Genomic DNA, 17,009 nt, shown 5'->3' with positions numbered 1-17,009 from the left:
CCTTGAATTTTTTTCAGTCCTCTTCTATTGCTTCTTCTCCCAGGTCTCGGATTCTGCCAGTCATTTCAGCTAGTTCCATGTAGTCAATCAGTTGCGTCTGCCACTCTTCCAGCGTGGGTAGCTCTTGTGTCTTCCAATGTTTAGCTATAAGGATTCTTGCTGCTGTTGTTGCATATAAAAAGAAAGTTCTATCCTTCTTTGACACTCTCTGGCCCACAATGCCCAAGAGGAAGGCCTCTGGTTTCTTGTGAAAGGTATACCTAAATACCTTTTTCAACTCATTATATATCATTTCCCAGAAGGCCTTCACCCTCGGGCATGTCCACCAGAGGTGAAAGAACGTTCCCTCAGCCTCTTTACATTTCCAACATTTATTGTCAGACAGATGATATATCTTTGCTAACTTGACTGGGGTCATGTACCACCTATATACCATTTTCATAATGTTTTCTTTCAAGGCATTACATGCCGTGAATTTCATACCGGTGGTCCATAACCTTTCCCAGTCTTCAGACATAATGTTGTACCCAATGTCTTGTGCCCATTTTATCATGGCTGATTTAACTACCTCATCTTGTGTATTCCATTTAAGCAGCAAGTTATACATTCTCGAGAGTACTCTCGTCTTTGGTTCAAGTAATTCTGTCTCTAGTTTTGATTTTTCCACCTGGAAGCCAATTTTTTTATCCTTTTTGAAAGTCTCTAAAATTTGGGCATAGTGAAACCAGTCTCGCACCTTTCCTTTCAATTTTTCAAAACTCTGCAACCTCCAAGTATCATCGACTCTTTCTATTATCTCACAGTATTTTACCCAGCCACTCTCCATGTTACGTAGTTTTATGGCCTTGGCCTCCGTCGGTGATAGCCACCTCGGAGTCTTGTTTTCAAGTAAGTCTTTATATTTAGTCCAGACAATAAATAAAGCTTTCCTGACAATATGGTTTTTAAACGATTTGTGAGTCTTCACCTTGTCGTACCACAAATATGCATGCCAACCAAAAGCATTATTAAACCCTTCCAGGTCTAGGACATCAGTGTTTTCTAGTAAGAACCAGTCTTTCATCCAGCAGAAGGATGCAGCCTCGTAGTATAACCTTAAGTCCGGCAGGGCAAATCCCCCTCTTTCTTTTGCATCTGTTAATATTTTAAATTTTATACGGGGCTTTTTGCCCTGCCAGACAAATTTCGAGATATCCCTCTGCCATTTTCCAAAACATTCCACTCTGTCCACGATCTGTAGGGTTTGAAACAGAAACAACATCTTTGGCAATACATTCATCTTTACGGCTGATATCCTTCCCAACAAGGAAAGTTTTAGTCTTGACCAAATTTCTAAGTCCTTTTTAATTTCTGACCAACATTTTATATAATTATCTTTAAATAAATCCAGGTTTTTACCAGACAAATTAACCCCTAGATATCTCACTTTTTTAACCACAATCAACTCAGTCTCCTTCTGAAACCCATGTATTTCTAAAGGTGTCAATTTTTTTGCCAAAACCTTAGTTTTTTGTTTATTCAACTTAAATCCCGCCACCAGACCAAACTCATGGATTATTTCTAAAACTCTTTTTGTACTAGACTCTGGCTCCTGTAATGTTAAAACTAAGTCGTCTGCAAAAGCTTTCAGTCTATATTGTTTTTCTCCGACCTGTATTCCTTCTATCTGCTGGTCCTTCCTCACCAAATTCAGCAACACCTCCAGGACAGAAATGAATAAAAGAGGTGATAGGGGGCACCCCTGTCGTGTCCCTTTTTCAATTTTGAACTCTTCTGTCACCACATTGTTCACAATCAGTTTAGCCTTTTGCTCTGAATATATTGCTTCTATACCATTTTGGAACGCCCTTCCCACTCCCATTCCTTCCAAGTTTCTCTTCATAAATTTCCAAGATATATTGTCAAAGGCCTTCTCTGCATCTATAAAAATTAGCACTGCCTTCGTATTCATATTTGTCTGCAACAGCTCCAGAACATCAATAATATTCCTCGTATTGTCAGACAAATGTCTCCCAGGGAGAAAGCCTGCTTGGTCTTTATGAATAACTTCATTTAATACTTTTTTAAATCTGCTTGCCAAAATGTCAGCGAAGATTTTATAATCCACGTTCAGGAGTGAGATGGGACGGTAGTTCTTTAGTTGGGTCTTTTCAGATTCTACTTTTGGTATCAAAGTGATGAATGCTTCTTTCCACGATTCTGGTGCCCCCTTCCCCTCCATAATTTGGTTACACACCTCCAATAGCGGCTGTATCAGATAATCTTTTAATGTCTTATAGTACTTGGAGGTAAGTCCATCTGGGCCTGGGGACTTGCCTAATTGCATGTTCTGAATGGCACTTTCAATTTCCTGCTGTGTTATTCTGTAATTCAGGGTTGTTTGTTTGTCTTGAGATAATTTTTGCAGTCCATTTCTCTTTATAAATTGGTTTATCTCCATCTCTGCTTGGGGCCCTTGGGTGAACAATTTTTTAAAATATCTCTGGAAACACTTTCTAATTTCTTCTGGTTTCTGAATGCATTCTCCTTCAACCTCCAGATTGGTAACAAAGTTCAATTTTTGTCTCTTTTTCAGCTGCCATGCCAGCAGCTTCCCACATTTATTCGCCGATTCAAATGATCTTTGTTTCATTTGTTTAATTTTCCATTCAACTTCTTGGTTTATCAATTTCACATATTGTGCTTGATGGAATTTAATTTCTCTTAAAACTTCTTTTGATTTTGGGTTCAATCTCAGCCTTTTCTCTCCATCTCTTATCTTCTCTAATATCTTGTCCTTCTTACCATTCCAGAGTTTTTTCTTAATCGTATTCTGTTGTATCAGAAACCCTCTCATAACTGCTTTACTCGCGTCCCAGATTGTTTTCTTTTCCACCAAGGTGTTCAAGTTTATCTCAAAGTAATCCTTCATCGTTTTTTGGGCCTTCTTCACAATCTCCTGATCTCTAAACAAAGTGTCATTCATTCTCCATCTGAAGGATCCAGCTGGTGTAAGTCTCAAATCCAATTTCAAGGCATTATGGTCGGAGCAAGTTTTAGGACAGATCTCTATTTTTTTAGTCTTAGGTGCCAGTCCTCTAGATGTCCAAATTTGGTCAATTCTTGTCCATGATAGATGGGCCTCAGAAAAGAATGTCCCTTCTTTACCTAATGGGTTTTTTGTCCTCCAAATGTCGATTAAGTCCATACTGTCTGTTAGCTCAAAGAAAGTCTTAGGTAGTCTGCCATCTTTAGTTAAGTTTTGATTTTGTGACTTATCCATATAAGTGGAGACTACTCCGTTCATGTCTCCCATCAAAATGATGTTAGTATAGTCAATATGATCCAGCATTATCTCATGCAGCTTTTTATAGAATTCCGATTTCCCCTCATTCGGTGCATATATTCCTACTATCAAAAATTTTTCTCCTTGTAATTGAATTTCAATCGCCAAAATTCTCCCTTGTTCGTCTTTAAACACAAACTTCGGTGCTAGGTTCTCTATTATTTATTTTGGTTCTGGAGGTTTTGCTAAATATGTTGAGGAAAGAAGAGGAGGTTAAGGGCATTGTAGTAGGATCCAAACAGTATAAATTAAAAGCCTTTGCTGATGACTTGGTTTTAACTTTACAGGAACCAGAAACCAGTGCAATAAAAGCACTGGAGATGATTCAGGAGTATGGGCAGGTGGCAGGATTTAAATTAAATAAGAGCAAAACCAAAGTTTTGGATAAAAATCTAGACAATGAGGATAGGAGAACACTTACTGAAAAGACAGGCCTGATTTTTACAAAAAAAGTTAAGCATTTGGGGGTGAACCTAACAGCGAAGAATTTGAATTTACATAAGGATAACTATGTAAAAGTTTGGAATGAAATCAAAAGAGATTTAGAGATATGGTCAAATTTAAAATTTTCACTTATGGGCCGAATATCTGTGATTAAGATGAATGTATTGCCGAAAATGCTGTTCTTGTTTCAAACCCTACCAATTATTGACAATATTAAATGCTTTAAAGAATGACAGAAGACGTTGTCGAAATTTATCTGGCAAGGGGAGAAACCTAGAATTAAATATAAATTACTTACGGATGTAAAAGAAAGAGGGGTTTTTTCCCTGCCAGATTTGAAGATATATTTTGAAGCTGTGGCCTTCTGATGGATTAAAGATTGGATTCAATTAGACAATGAAGATATTTTGGACTTGGAGGGGTTGGACAATTGATTTGGATGGCATGCATATTTATGGTATGATAAGATAAAGGCCCATAGTGGTTTTAAGAATCATATAATTAGAAAAGCGTTATACAATGTATGGAGTAGATATAAGGACCTTTTAGTACGAAAAACACCCAAATAGATTTCGCCAATGGAAGCACAGGCCCCAAAAAAGCTAAATATGGAAAACAAATGGTTGAGATACTCAGATCTATTGACAGAGGACCATGAAGGTTTTAAATTAAAACCGTTTGAACAAATTAATCAATCAATCAATCAATCAATCATTTTATTTGACAGTCAGTCAGTAAAAAAAATACATTTGTCAGTACACAGTTAAAAACTCCAGGAAGATTTTAGAACTTAATCAACACTAAAATGGGCTAAACAGATAGCCCCATATCAATACAGTCAATTATAGTCTTGCGACTCTTAAAAGCTAAAAAAAGAAATTTGGCCACCAAGGAAGGTATAGCTCTAGTGACGTTATTCTTTTTTTTTTTTCAAACATAATTTTTATTAATTTACAACAAAACGAAACAAACATAAAATTCTACTTCCTATTTTCACAGATTACTTTCTTTTTGGACTTCCTTCAGCTTCTCCACAAATCATCCGTAGTCATTTTTTACAATACGCATTTCATAATTTATATTGACATTATTTATATCCTTGCATTCTATTTCTCTTTAGACAATACTCCTACGCTTTTCACAGTGCTCTTTTAAACCCCACTAGCGTTATCTGTCCCTCACTTATACTTTCCAGATATTCCACAAATTTCCCCCAGTCTTCAATGAACCTTTGGTCTCTTAAATATCTATTTTTCCCAGTCAATTTATCCAACTCAGCGTAGTCTAACAGTTTCATTCTCCATTCCTCCACTGTCGGTATTTTCTGTTGTTTCCAATTTTGGGCCAGAAGAACTCTTGCTGCAGTCGCTGCATATTGAAACAATTTGCAATCCTTACTCTTTATTTCCCTTCCTAATATTCCTAACAGAAAGGCTTTGGGGTTTTTTTTCAAATGTATACCTTAAGATTTTCTTAATTTCATTATATACACTTTCCCAGAAGCCTTTTACTTTCTTGCATTCCCACCACATATGGTAGAAAGAGCCCTCTTTATCCCTGCATTTCCAGCATTTATTACAGATTTTATACATTTTTCCCAATTTTGCGGGTGTTATATACCATCTATAAAACATCTTCATTGTGTTCTCCTTTAACGTCATACATGCCGTAAATTTTATGGTTTTTTTCCATAGTTTTCCCCAGTCTTCAAATTGTATATTATGTCCAATGTTCCTGGCCCAATGTATCTAGTGACGTTATTCAGCAAGTGTAAAACCTGGTTTTCTCCGGGTAGGAAGCTAGATTGACATAGGAGTGGGTCTATAAAATTTTGTCTAAGCTCTGCATAAGAAGGGCAAGTCAAAAGAATGTGTTCAGTGGACTCAACCACACCCATGACACAATGACAGGTTCTCTGGGCGTATGGTACTCCCCTGTACCTTCCCCACAATATCGCAGAGTCAAGGACATTTAATCTAGCCGCTGTAAGAAGCCTTTCTCCCGGCTATAAGGGGACTCCTGCTGCAGGGAAGCCTTGGACCATCGGCTGGGTGAGGACTGCACGGCCTGCTCCCTTCCAGGGCCTTTTCCAACTGGCCCAGGGGGCGTGGCCCAGGCCCTTTCTCCCGGCTATAAAGGGACTCCTGCTGCAGGGAAGCCTCGGACCATCGGCTGGGTGAGGACTGCAGGGCCTGCTCCCTTCCAGGGCCTTCTCCAACTGGCCCAGGGGGCGTGGCCCAGGCCCTTTCTCCCGGCTATAAAGGGACTCCTGCTGCAGGGAAGCCTCGGACCATCGGCTGGGTGAGGACTGCAGGGCCTGCTCCCTTCCAGGGCCTTCTCCAACTGGCCCAGGGGGCGTGGCCCAGGCCCTTATTTGGAACAAACTTTTGGGGAAGCTGGGAAGTGTTCTGCAATTGCTTCCCTGTTCCAATGTGTTTTAAAATGTCCTCAAGCAGTCGGTGGCAATTTAAATTTGTATTTCTTTTTTTCCCCTTTTTTCTCTTGCTGGGGGTGGGTGGGTGTAATGGATATTTGGTTGGGGATTAATTTTAGTGTAATTGTTCTGTTTTTGTTTTCTGTTGTTTTATTGGTTCTGTATAGTTTGTGTTTTGTTTTTAAGGGGTGGGATCAGGGCTGCCTGGGAGTGAGGCCCCAGCCAACACGATGGCTGGGACAAGTTCCACAGGGCGGGAAGCACTGGGACATCCGATCTCGGTGATCATGGGCAGGAGGCGGAGTTACGCTAAGACCAGACCATGTCATTACCGAGGAGGCAGGTTTAGTCGTTGTTTGAAGACTATCCCTGCCTCCGGGTCTGGCCTTGACCAGATGGATACTGGAATCAACAGGGGAAACCCACATAACCTGAAGGTGTTGCTGTGTAATGCCAGGTCAATGGTGAATAAAACCACTGCCATCCACGACCTGATTGTGGATGGAGGATTTGACCTGGCTTGTGTGACAGAGACCTGGTTGAATGAGACAGATGGGCCTGTCCTTGCTGCCGCCTGCCCACCAGGTTTCTCTTACGCACAGCAACCCAGGTCATGTGGGCGGGGAGGGGGGGTTGCAGTGATTTTTAGAAAGTCATTAGTCTGCACCAGGCGTCCTACTGGGAAGACCCAGTTTTCTGAGTGCATGTTCTGGAAGTTGGGCAATAGGGGCAGTACAGGATTCCTTTTGGTGTACCGACCTCCCCGCTGCACCAAGGATTCCCTGTCCGAGCTGCTTCAGGTCGTGGCGGATGTTCTCCTGGAGACACCTAGTTTGGTTGTCCTGGGGGATTTTAACATCCACGCCGACACGACCTTACAAGGGGCCGCTCGGGACTTCGTGGAAAGCATGGCCTCCATGGGGCTGTCCCTGAATAAGTTGGGCCCAACTCATAGTCATGGACATGCCTTAGACCTGGTATTCACCTCTAGCGACGTGGGTGATCTGACACTAAGTAAAAATGAAACCAAAGAAGTGCCATGGTCAGATCACTTCCTGGTGCAACTGGACTTCTCCGCGACCCTTCCCCTCTGCAGGGAGGTGGGACCAATTCGGATGGTCCGCCCCCGCCACTTAATGGATCCAAATGGTTTCCAGAGAGTGGTAGGGGATGCTTTATCCCATGTTGATGGCCTTTCAGCTGACTCCCTGGTGGCCCGCTGGAATGCGGAGTTAACCAGGGCTATCGACTGTCTGGCTCCGAAGCGCCCTCTCCGATTGCATGGAGCCCGGACAGCCCCGTGGTTTTCTTCGGAGCTGAGGGCGATGAAACAATCGCTGAGACGGCTAGAGCGTCGGTGGCAGAAAACTCACTCCGAATCTGACCGGACACAGGTTAGAGCTCAACGTCGAGCCTACCAAGTGGCGATAGCGACGGCGAAGAAGACTTTCTTCACCGCCTCTATTGCATCTGCAGAAAATAGTAGCAGGAGACTCTTTCAGGTGGTCCGCAACTTAACGGAACCACCTTTACCATCGGGGCCTTGTAAAGACCCCAAGATCTCCTGCAACGATTTTGCAACGTTTTTTGCAGATAAAATCACTCATATTCGGAAGGAGCTAGACACCACCGTGGGAGCAGGGCCGGGGCGGGAGAGTGCTAGAGCCCTGTCTGGTCAAGTTGCATGGAATCAATTTCAATCCGTTACCCCCGAGGATGTGGACAGGCTGCTTGGACGAGTGAAACCAACCACCTGTCTCCTTGATCCTTGCCCATCCTGGCTTATAAAAGCTAGCCGGGAAGGGCTGGGCGATGGGCTCTGCGGGGTGGTGAATGCTTCCCTCTGTGAGGGAACATTCCCAGATCCGCTGAAAGAGGCGGTCATTAAACCGCTTCTTAAAAAACCATCTTTAGACCCGGCCAGTATGGCCAACTATCGCCCAGTCTCAAATCTTCCATTCTTGGGCAAGGTGATTGAGCGTGTGGTTGCTGAACAACTCCAGGCACGCCTGGAGGATGCGGACCATTTGGATCCCTTCCAATCAGGGTTCAGGCCTCATCATGGGACTGAAACTGCCTTGGTCGCACTGGTTGATGATCTCCGGCGAGCTAGGGACAAAGGTGAGAGTTGTTTCCTAGTTCTGCTGGATCTCTCAGCGGCCTTTGATACAATCGACCATAACATCCTTCTGGACCGTCTAGAGGGGTTGGGAGCTGGGGGCACTGTTATACAGTGGTTTCGCTCCTTTCTCCTGGGCCGTGTTCAGAAAGTGGTGGTGGGGGATGAGTGTTCAGACCCTTGGGCCCTCACTTGTGGGGTGCCTCAGGGTTCCGTCCTCTCCCCCATGCTTTTTAACATCTATATGAAGCCGCTGGGAGAGATCATCAGGGGGTTTGGACTGGGTGTCCATCAATATGCAGATGATACCCAGCTCTACCTTTCTTTCAAATCAGAACCAGTGAAGGCGGTGAAGGTCCTGTGTGAGTGCCTGGAGGCGGTTGGAGGATGGATGGCGGCTAATGGATTGAAGTTGAATCCTGACAAGACAGAAGTACTGTTTTTGGGGGACAGGGGGCGGGCTGGTGTGGAGGACTCCCTGGTCCTGAATGGGGTAACTGTGCCCCTGAAGGACCAGGTGCGTAGCCTGGGAGTCATTTTGGACTCACAGCTGTCCATGGAGGCACAGGTCAATTCTGTATCCAGGGCAGCTGTCTACCAACTCCACCTGGTACGCAGGCTGAGACCCTACCTGCCCGCTGACTGTCTGGCCAGAGTGGTGCATGCTCTAGTTATCTCCCGCTTGGACTACTGCAATGCGCTCTACGTGGGGCTACCTTTGAAGGTGACTCGGAAACTACAACTAATCCAGAATGCGGCAGCTAGACTGGTGACTGGGGGCGGCCGCCGAGACCACATAACACCGGTCTTGAAAGACCTACATTGGCTCCCAGTACGTTTCCGAGCACAATTCAAAGTGTTGGTGTTGACCTTTAAAGCCCTAAACGGCTTCGGCCCAGTATACCTGAAGGAGCGTCTCCACCCCCATCGTTCTGCCCGGACACTGAGGTCCAGCGCCGAGGGCCTTCTGGCGGTTCCCTCATTGCGAGAAGCGAAGCTACAGGGAACCAGGCAGAGGGCCTTTTCGGTGGTGGCGCCCGCCCTGTGGAATGCCCTCCCATCGGATGTCAAGGTGATGGAAAACTACCTGACATTCAGAAAACATCTTAAGGCGGCCCTATTCAGGGAAGCTTTTAATGTATGATATTTTAATGTTTTTTTGGTTTCTGTGGAAGCCGCCCAGAGTGGCTGGGGAAACCCAGCCAGATGGGCGGGGTACAAATAATAAATTATTATTATTATTATTATTATTACGGTATTCCACATAGTGAATTTCTGCAAGGTAGGGGGCTGGTATGGTCCGATAAATCTGGTCCCCTAGGAACATCCCTGGTTTTACCTGGGCTATGTCCTCTTGTCTGGCAATGTCACTCAGTCTCCGGGAGATCACAGCTCTAGCTTGATTGTACGTCATAGACTCAAGGTTAAGGTGAGACAATCCACAGGATTGAACCTCGTTAGTGACCTCCCTTTCCCACGATGATTGGAAATCGTCCCTCAGTATCAAGGGGGCAATACCCACTGGTTTAAAACAAAGCTTGAGCCATAGCCAGAGTTTCGTCTTCAAGGCCACATACCGTAGAGCTTGCCAGCCGACCTCTAGTCTCATAACCACACCCGCTACCGAGGGTGGAATCCTAAGGATGGCTCTAAGGAATCGCGTTTGGATAGAATCCAGTTTCAAAAAATCCCTACGGGAGCCTAAAGAGATGCCCACCAAAAGAAGGGGGAGGACTTTCATTTGAAAGAGTCTCAACGCTATCTTCACTGATTGAGCCTGATTCTTAGCATATAGGGATCTAATCTGGATGGCTGCTTTAGATGTGTTGGTTGTTATATAGTCTCTATGAGCCAGAAAAGACCTATTTGACCGTATTACTTGTCCCAGATATTTAAAGCAGTTAACCTGTTCTAAGGGGATCCCGTTCATCGACCACCGATGGAGTCTCGGTCGGGCAGAGAAGACCATGATCTTGGTGTTTGAACAAATTAAAGATAAGGTGAATTGGCTTCAATATTATGAAATTAATGAATTATTTAAGATTGATAAGAGAAATGGTTTTGCAACAGAAAAAACCAAATTGGAAAGGGAGCTGTTAGATACCAATGTTAAAAACATGTCTAAAATGTACAACCTGTTGTTGGAGTGGCATACAAAGGATGAACAAGTTAAATCTGTTATGATTGATTGGGCATGAGATGTGGGACATAATATAATGATGGAGGACTGGGAGAGGTTATGGAAGAAAGGGGTAAAGTTTACTGCATGATGTATAGATGGTATCTAACCCCTGTTAAATTAGCTAAGATTTATCATAGCTGTGATAACTTATGTTGGAAATGTAAAGAAAAGGAAGGTACCTTTTATCACATGTGGTGGACTTTGTTACGATATGAGAGCAACGCAGCTGCAAACTGGCAGCTTGGTGAAAACATCACATGATGTGACTAGCTATGGGAAAGAATATTCCCGGAAGTTCACAGACTTCTCAAAGCTTTGTGAAGTGTGTAATATGAGACCTTCCGTTTGCGTATGTGAAGGAAGTCTTACTCACTTGCTTGCTGAACATTGAACTGTTCGGACATGTTTTTTGTAGAGCTGCATCAGTCAGAAATAAACAAGATGTAAAAGGATTTCTGACTATCTCCTTTCTCTTGCCGGTATGCAAGGAGGGAGGGGGTGTGCATTTCCATGCTGGGAAATGCCGCCTATCAAGATCTTCCTGGACTTGCGGGGATGCCAGCCAGGGCAAGATCACCGGTAAACAAGCTCCGAGAGCAGCGAGGGGGGCCAGCCTCTCCGGAGGCGGCTTGTTTTCCAACAAATGGTAGCAGATGGAGATCGATGGATCGTAAACATCCTCTGCAAGGAAATGGTAGCACGCGGATGGTGGCTACAGAGTAACGACTAAGGACGGCTGGTGAAGACGTGTTTGCTGTTTTGCTACGTTCCACAGACCCCTGATGATTGCTGATTTATGGCTGTATGGTGAACGCGGATTGAAAATTCTTCGGTTCATTGAAGAGCTGCATGTTTTTGGATTAAAACAGAGCCACAGAGAGCCACATTCTTCACATTCCAGGGGAGCTGATAACTGCCGTTGCCTAGCGACAAGACGTGAGTACTTTCTGGGGCTGATTTATGAGCTCGTTAGCTTCAAAGCTAGAAGAGAAGCAAGCCGGAGCGCAGCTTAGTCTGAGAGGCTGAAAATAGCTGTTGGAATTTTCAGCGTTTGCTGGCTGCTCACAGACTGTTTGGATGAGACTTTCCAAGCGTAGCTTGCTGATAAGGAGCTTGCAGCTTGTAGAATACAGCTTGTAAACAGCTCACAGACTGTTGGTTTTTCCAGCTCGTAGCTGAAAGCTGAAGCTTAGAATTAAGATGGCTCTATTCTCTCAGAAACTGAGTGGGCAAAACTGGGAAGAATGGTGTTTTGCAATGGAATACCTCCTGGTGGGAGAGCAGATTTGGCACTTAGTGCAACCCCCACAGCCTGTTGCTGTACAAGCACAGGGGAAGAAGGCTGCAGTTCAAAGTGAGCTGGAGCAGCGTGTGCTCAGAATTCTGGCTGAAACCTGCCCCAAGGTGAGAGACTTCTAGGAAAAGATTTATAATTATTTTTTAAAAAATGATGAAATATACATTTATAAAGAAACCAGAGGCCTTTTGAATTACCCAAGAAAGATGTAAAGTTATTTTTGTATGCCACAACTGCTGCTCGAATTTTAATAGCCAAGAAATGGGAAACACAAGAATTACCAACTGTGGAAGAATGGCAGGTGAAAATGATGGACTATATGGAGTTGGCTGACCTTACTGGAAGAATCCGCAACCAGAAAGAAGAGGATTACCAAGAAGAGTGAAAGAAATTTAAAGACTATTTGAATAAATATTGTAATATTAAAAATTAGAAATTACTTGAAAGTACCAAATAGGCCTAGGATTATATTAGGAGCTAGTTAAATAAATGAGATCTAGAACTCTAAGAAAAGTTAAGAAATTTGATTTTATTTGGAATATTGTGTTTTAATATATTGTGTGTTTATATATATTTTAAGGTGTTTTAAAGGTGTTTTTATTGTTTATTTTGTTGTACCACCGTGAACGGTGGTTTTTATCCATGTATTTTTGTTTTGTTCCGTTTTGTTTTGTTTTGGGGTCAGACTTTGAGTGGGGTGGGGATTGGTTTTGTTTGGGCATAATTGTTTTTGGTTGTTTTGTTTTCTATTTTATAAATGGAGGCTTGTATGAGGCATGGGATTGCTACCGTAGTGGGGCGAGGGAGGTATGGCGGTGGGGGCAGATATTATAGGCGAAGGGGATCGAGATACGGATATGCTCGTACCCCTTCCAATCTGCGCCCCATCCCGAGGGACGAGGGTAGGGTGAGCAAGGATTACTCACCTCCTTCACTGGTGTTGTGCAATGCCAGGGCTATAGGCAACAAAACCGCTACCCTGCGAGATTTCTTTACCTCGCAGGGGGTCGACCTGGCTTGTGTGACGGAGACCTGGGTGCGCGAAGGGGTAACTGTTACCTTACGAGAGATGGCGCCCCCGGGTTTCTCTGTCCTCCACCAGTCACGGACTGTGGGCCGGGGGGGAGGGGTGGCAGTATTAATCCGGGAAGATTGTTCTTTCAGGGCTCTACCATCGCCATCGATCCCCGGCATTGAATGTGTTGGCCTAGTGTGGGGCTCCGAGGAGAGCTTGGCTGTCTGGCTGGTGTACCGGCCACCTAGCGCACCAGCAGCCACCCTGTCAGGCCTGCTGGAGGCGGTGGCCGGCTGGGCCTTGGAGTTCCCTAACCTATTGGTATTGGGAGACTTCAACTTCCACGCTGATGCCACTCCCTCCTCACAGGCTCTGGACCTAGTGTCTTCCATGGCGACACTAGGGCTCTCCCAGTTTGTTTCGGGCCCCACACATCAAGCAGGCCACACGCTGGATTTGATCTTTGGTGCCGGTATAGATGTGATCATGTCTCCTTCAATGAAGGTGCCATGGTCTGATCACTACGCTCTGAAAGCCAGGATTGACTTTCCACCCCCACCCTGCTTAAGTGGCGAGCCGATTTGGGCTCGCCCGCAGAGGCTGATGGACCCTGATAGATTCCGTCAAGCCTTGCGGGACCTTGCTCCCCCTGGCGACTCATTGACTGAGCTTGTTGAGGGCTGGAATACCCAGCTCCTGGCAGCCATCGATGAGATCGCACCTAAGCGCCCTCTGCGACCCCGCAGAAACCGGGCTCCCTGGTTTACCGAGGAGCTTCGGAAAATGAAGCGGGACCTCAGACGGCTAGAGCGAGTATGGCGGGGTGCCCGTGACGGAGCCTCAAGAACATCTTATAGGGTTTTTATGAAAACCTATGAGATGGCAGTGAAGGCCGCTAAGAAGTCTTACTTCTCGGCCTCCATTGCATCCGCTAGCTCTCGCCCGGCGCAATTATTTAGTATAATTCGGTCTTTAACGTCCCTTGAAGGACAGCCAAATTTAAATAACAATCTGACACACAGCTGTGAGGCATTTGCGAGCTTTTTTGCGGAGAAGGTCCTGTTGCTCCGCCATGACCTCCCTGCCAATTTGGATACAAGTAAAGGAACTGGAGGCCCCTCGACTGTCCTCGGGTCCAGTATTGGACCACTTTGACCGGATATCTCCAGCCGATGTGGACAGATTCCTCCAAGCTGGAAAGCCCACCACCTGTCCTCTTGACCCGTGCCCGTCATGGCTGATTAGAGCGTGTCCAGACGAGGTGCGGGCCCCCCTGGGGGATATCATCAATTTGTCCCTTGGCACCGGCATATTCCCAGGGGAACTGAAGGAGGCGGTGGTGCGTCCGCTCTTAAAGAAAACATCGTTAGATCCTTTAGATCTATCCAATTACCGCCCGGTCTCGAATCTTCCATTCCTGGGTAAGGTGACTGAGAGAGCGGTTGCTGAACAGCTTGGTAGGTTTCTGGATGAAACATCTGCTTTGGATCCATTCCAGTCCGGCTTCCGTGCTGGTCATGGGACCGAGACGGCTCTGGTCGCCCTAACAGATGATCTCTGCAGGCAGCTGGATCGAGGTGGGTCGGGGCTGCTGATTCTTCTAGATCTGTCAGCAGCCTTTGACATGGTCGATCACGAACTCCTGGACCACCGCCTTGCCGACGTGGGGATCCAGGGCACAGTCCTTCAATGGCTGCGCTCGTTTCTCTCTGATCGGGGACAGAGGGTGGCGCTTGGGGGGGAATTGTCATCGCGTCACTCCTTGGTGTGTGGAGTGCGATTCTCTCCCCGATGCTTTTTAACATCTTTATGCGCCCCCTCGCCCAGCTTGTCCGGAGTTTTGGGCTGGGTTGCCATCAGTATGCTGATGACACCCAACTCTATCTGTTGATGGATGGCCATCCTAACTCGGCCCCAGACACACTGACCAGATGTCTGGAAGCTGTGGCTGGATGGTTACGTGGGAGCCGGTTGAAGTTAAATCCTTCGAAGACAGAGGTCCTCTGGCTGGGGCGGGACGATATGGGATCGAGGGGGCAACTCCCATCTCTTGCGGGGGTGCAATTAGTGCCAGCACCGTCCGTTAAGAGTTTGGGTGTAATCTTCGATACCTCCCTCTCTATGGAGGCGCAGATTACAGCTATAACAAAGGCGGCATTTTTCCATCTCCGCCAAGCTAAGCAGTTGGCCCCTTATCTCTCTCGCCCTGACCTAGCCACTGTGATCCATGCGACGGTCACCTCCAGACTGGATTATTGTAACTCGCTCTACGTGGGGCTGCCCTTGAGACTGACCCAGAAACTCCAGCGGGTGCAGAATGCCGCAGCGAGACTCCTTACGGGGTCTTCGCTGCGGGATCACATTCATCCGGTGCTATACCAGCTGCACTGGCTCCCGGTGGAGTACAGGATCAGGTTTAAGGTGCTGGTTTTAACCTTTAAAGCCCTATACGGCCTAGGACCCTCGTACCTACGGGACCGCCTCTCCTGGTATGCCCCACAGAGAAACCTACGGTCTACAAATAATAACACCCTCAAGGTCCCAGGCCTCAGAGAGGTTAGGCTGGCCTCAACTAGAGCCAGGGCCTTCTCGGCTGCAGCTCCAACCTGGTGGAATACTCTGTCACAAGAGACTAGGGCCCTGCGGGACTTGACATCTTTCCGCAGGGCCTGCAAGACAGAGTTGTTCCGCCAGGCCTTTGGTCAGGGCGCAGCCTGACTCCCTCCTCTGGCAACCTGCACAGAATTTTGTTTAATCGGTTGCCATCAATTTGATTTTAACTAATTTTTATAATGAAATATTTTTAGAATGTGTTATTATTTGATTGTTTATTTGATTGTTGTTAGCTGCCCTGAGCCCGGCTCAGCTGGGGAGGGCGGGATATAAATAAAATTTATTATTATTATTATTATTATTATTAATAATGATATTAGAAAACTACTACATTCAAATACAAGGAAATTCAGATGGGAGGGCCTAGAGGAAGTCAAAAACAGGTTTATGAGGTTAGAAGTTTAAATAACCAATTAATTTGTGTTGTTTAGGTGTTTGTTGTTATGTTTTATTATTATTTTTTATTGCTTATATTTGTGATTTTTTTCTTTGTTGTAGTATGTGTTATAATTGTAAGAAACTTAATAAAAAAGAAAGAAAAGGGGAACTGGCAGAGACGGTTCGGAGCAAAGGCACTTGGCAACTTCCACAGTAACTGTCAAGGACTGTAACCAGGGTGACGTGCTGACCTTTGTGATTGACAGTGGAGCACTGCACCACCTAGTGCCCTCTGGTGGTTTTTTGTGTAACTGCACCTCTGTAAAATCTGGAAAAAGAGTTCGTCTTGCAGATGGAAGCAGACGTGCTTTGACTATGTCTGGCTCACTGTTTTATTCTTTCTTACAGGCGTCGATTGAGGCTTACGTCATCCTTGAATTGTCCTGCTGTCTGTTATCTGTTTCTGCTCTTGTTGCTGACGGCTTCAGAGTCTGTTTTGAGAATAACATGTTTCTCATTTCCAGGGGTGGGCGACAGCTGATCAGTGTGGAATGCAAAGATAGGCTGTTTGTGCTAGAAACCTCTCTTACAGGTCCAGGTACCACTGAGGCAGCTCAAGCGGAATGTGCCAATGTTCCAGTCCATGATGTGTGCCACCAGCTATGGCACAGAAGAATGGGTCACATGAACTGGGGATACGTGAAGAAGATCCCAGAGTGCACTGAGGGGTGCAAAATTAAGTCATGTGCCAAATTTCTTGATTGCAGGGCCTGTAAACAGGCAAAAATGAAAACGTGCTCTTATCCTAGGTCTGACAGGGTAAGCACTAAACCCTTTGAACTGGTGCATGCAGACTTGTGTGGCCCTATGCCAGTGGCCAGTCTGGGTGGGGCCAAATTTGCTCTTTCTCTGGTGGATGATTTTTCGCGGAATGGCTGGATTTTCATAATTAAACACAAGAGTGAGGCTTCATTGATAATAAGAGCTTTCAGACAGATCACTACGGGGAGTTCAGCGGGTCTGCGCTGCAGAGTTTCTTCTGCCAGAAGGGAATATGTCGCAGGTTGACGGTTCCGCATTCTCTCCAGCAGAATGGCATTGCTGAATGCAGGAACAGAACACTTCAGGAGATGGCAGGAGGTTTGCTTTTTGATGCTGGGCTCCCCCAAAGCTTGGGGGGGGGAAGCATGGAGAAACATTTC

The sequence above is a fragment of the Podarcis vaucheri genome, assembly GCF_965113315.1.
Source record: "Podarcis vaucheri genome assembly, chromosome: W".
Classification (NCBI taxonomy): Eukaryota; Metazoa; Chordata; class Lepidosauria; order Squamata; family Lacertidae; genus Podarcis; species Podarcis vaucheri.
Note: the sequence above shows the minus strand (reverse complement) of the source record.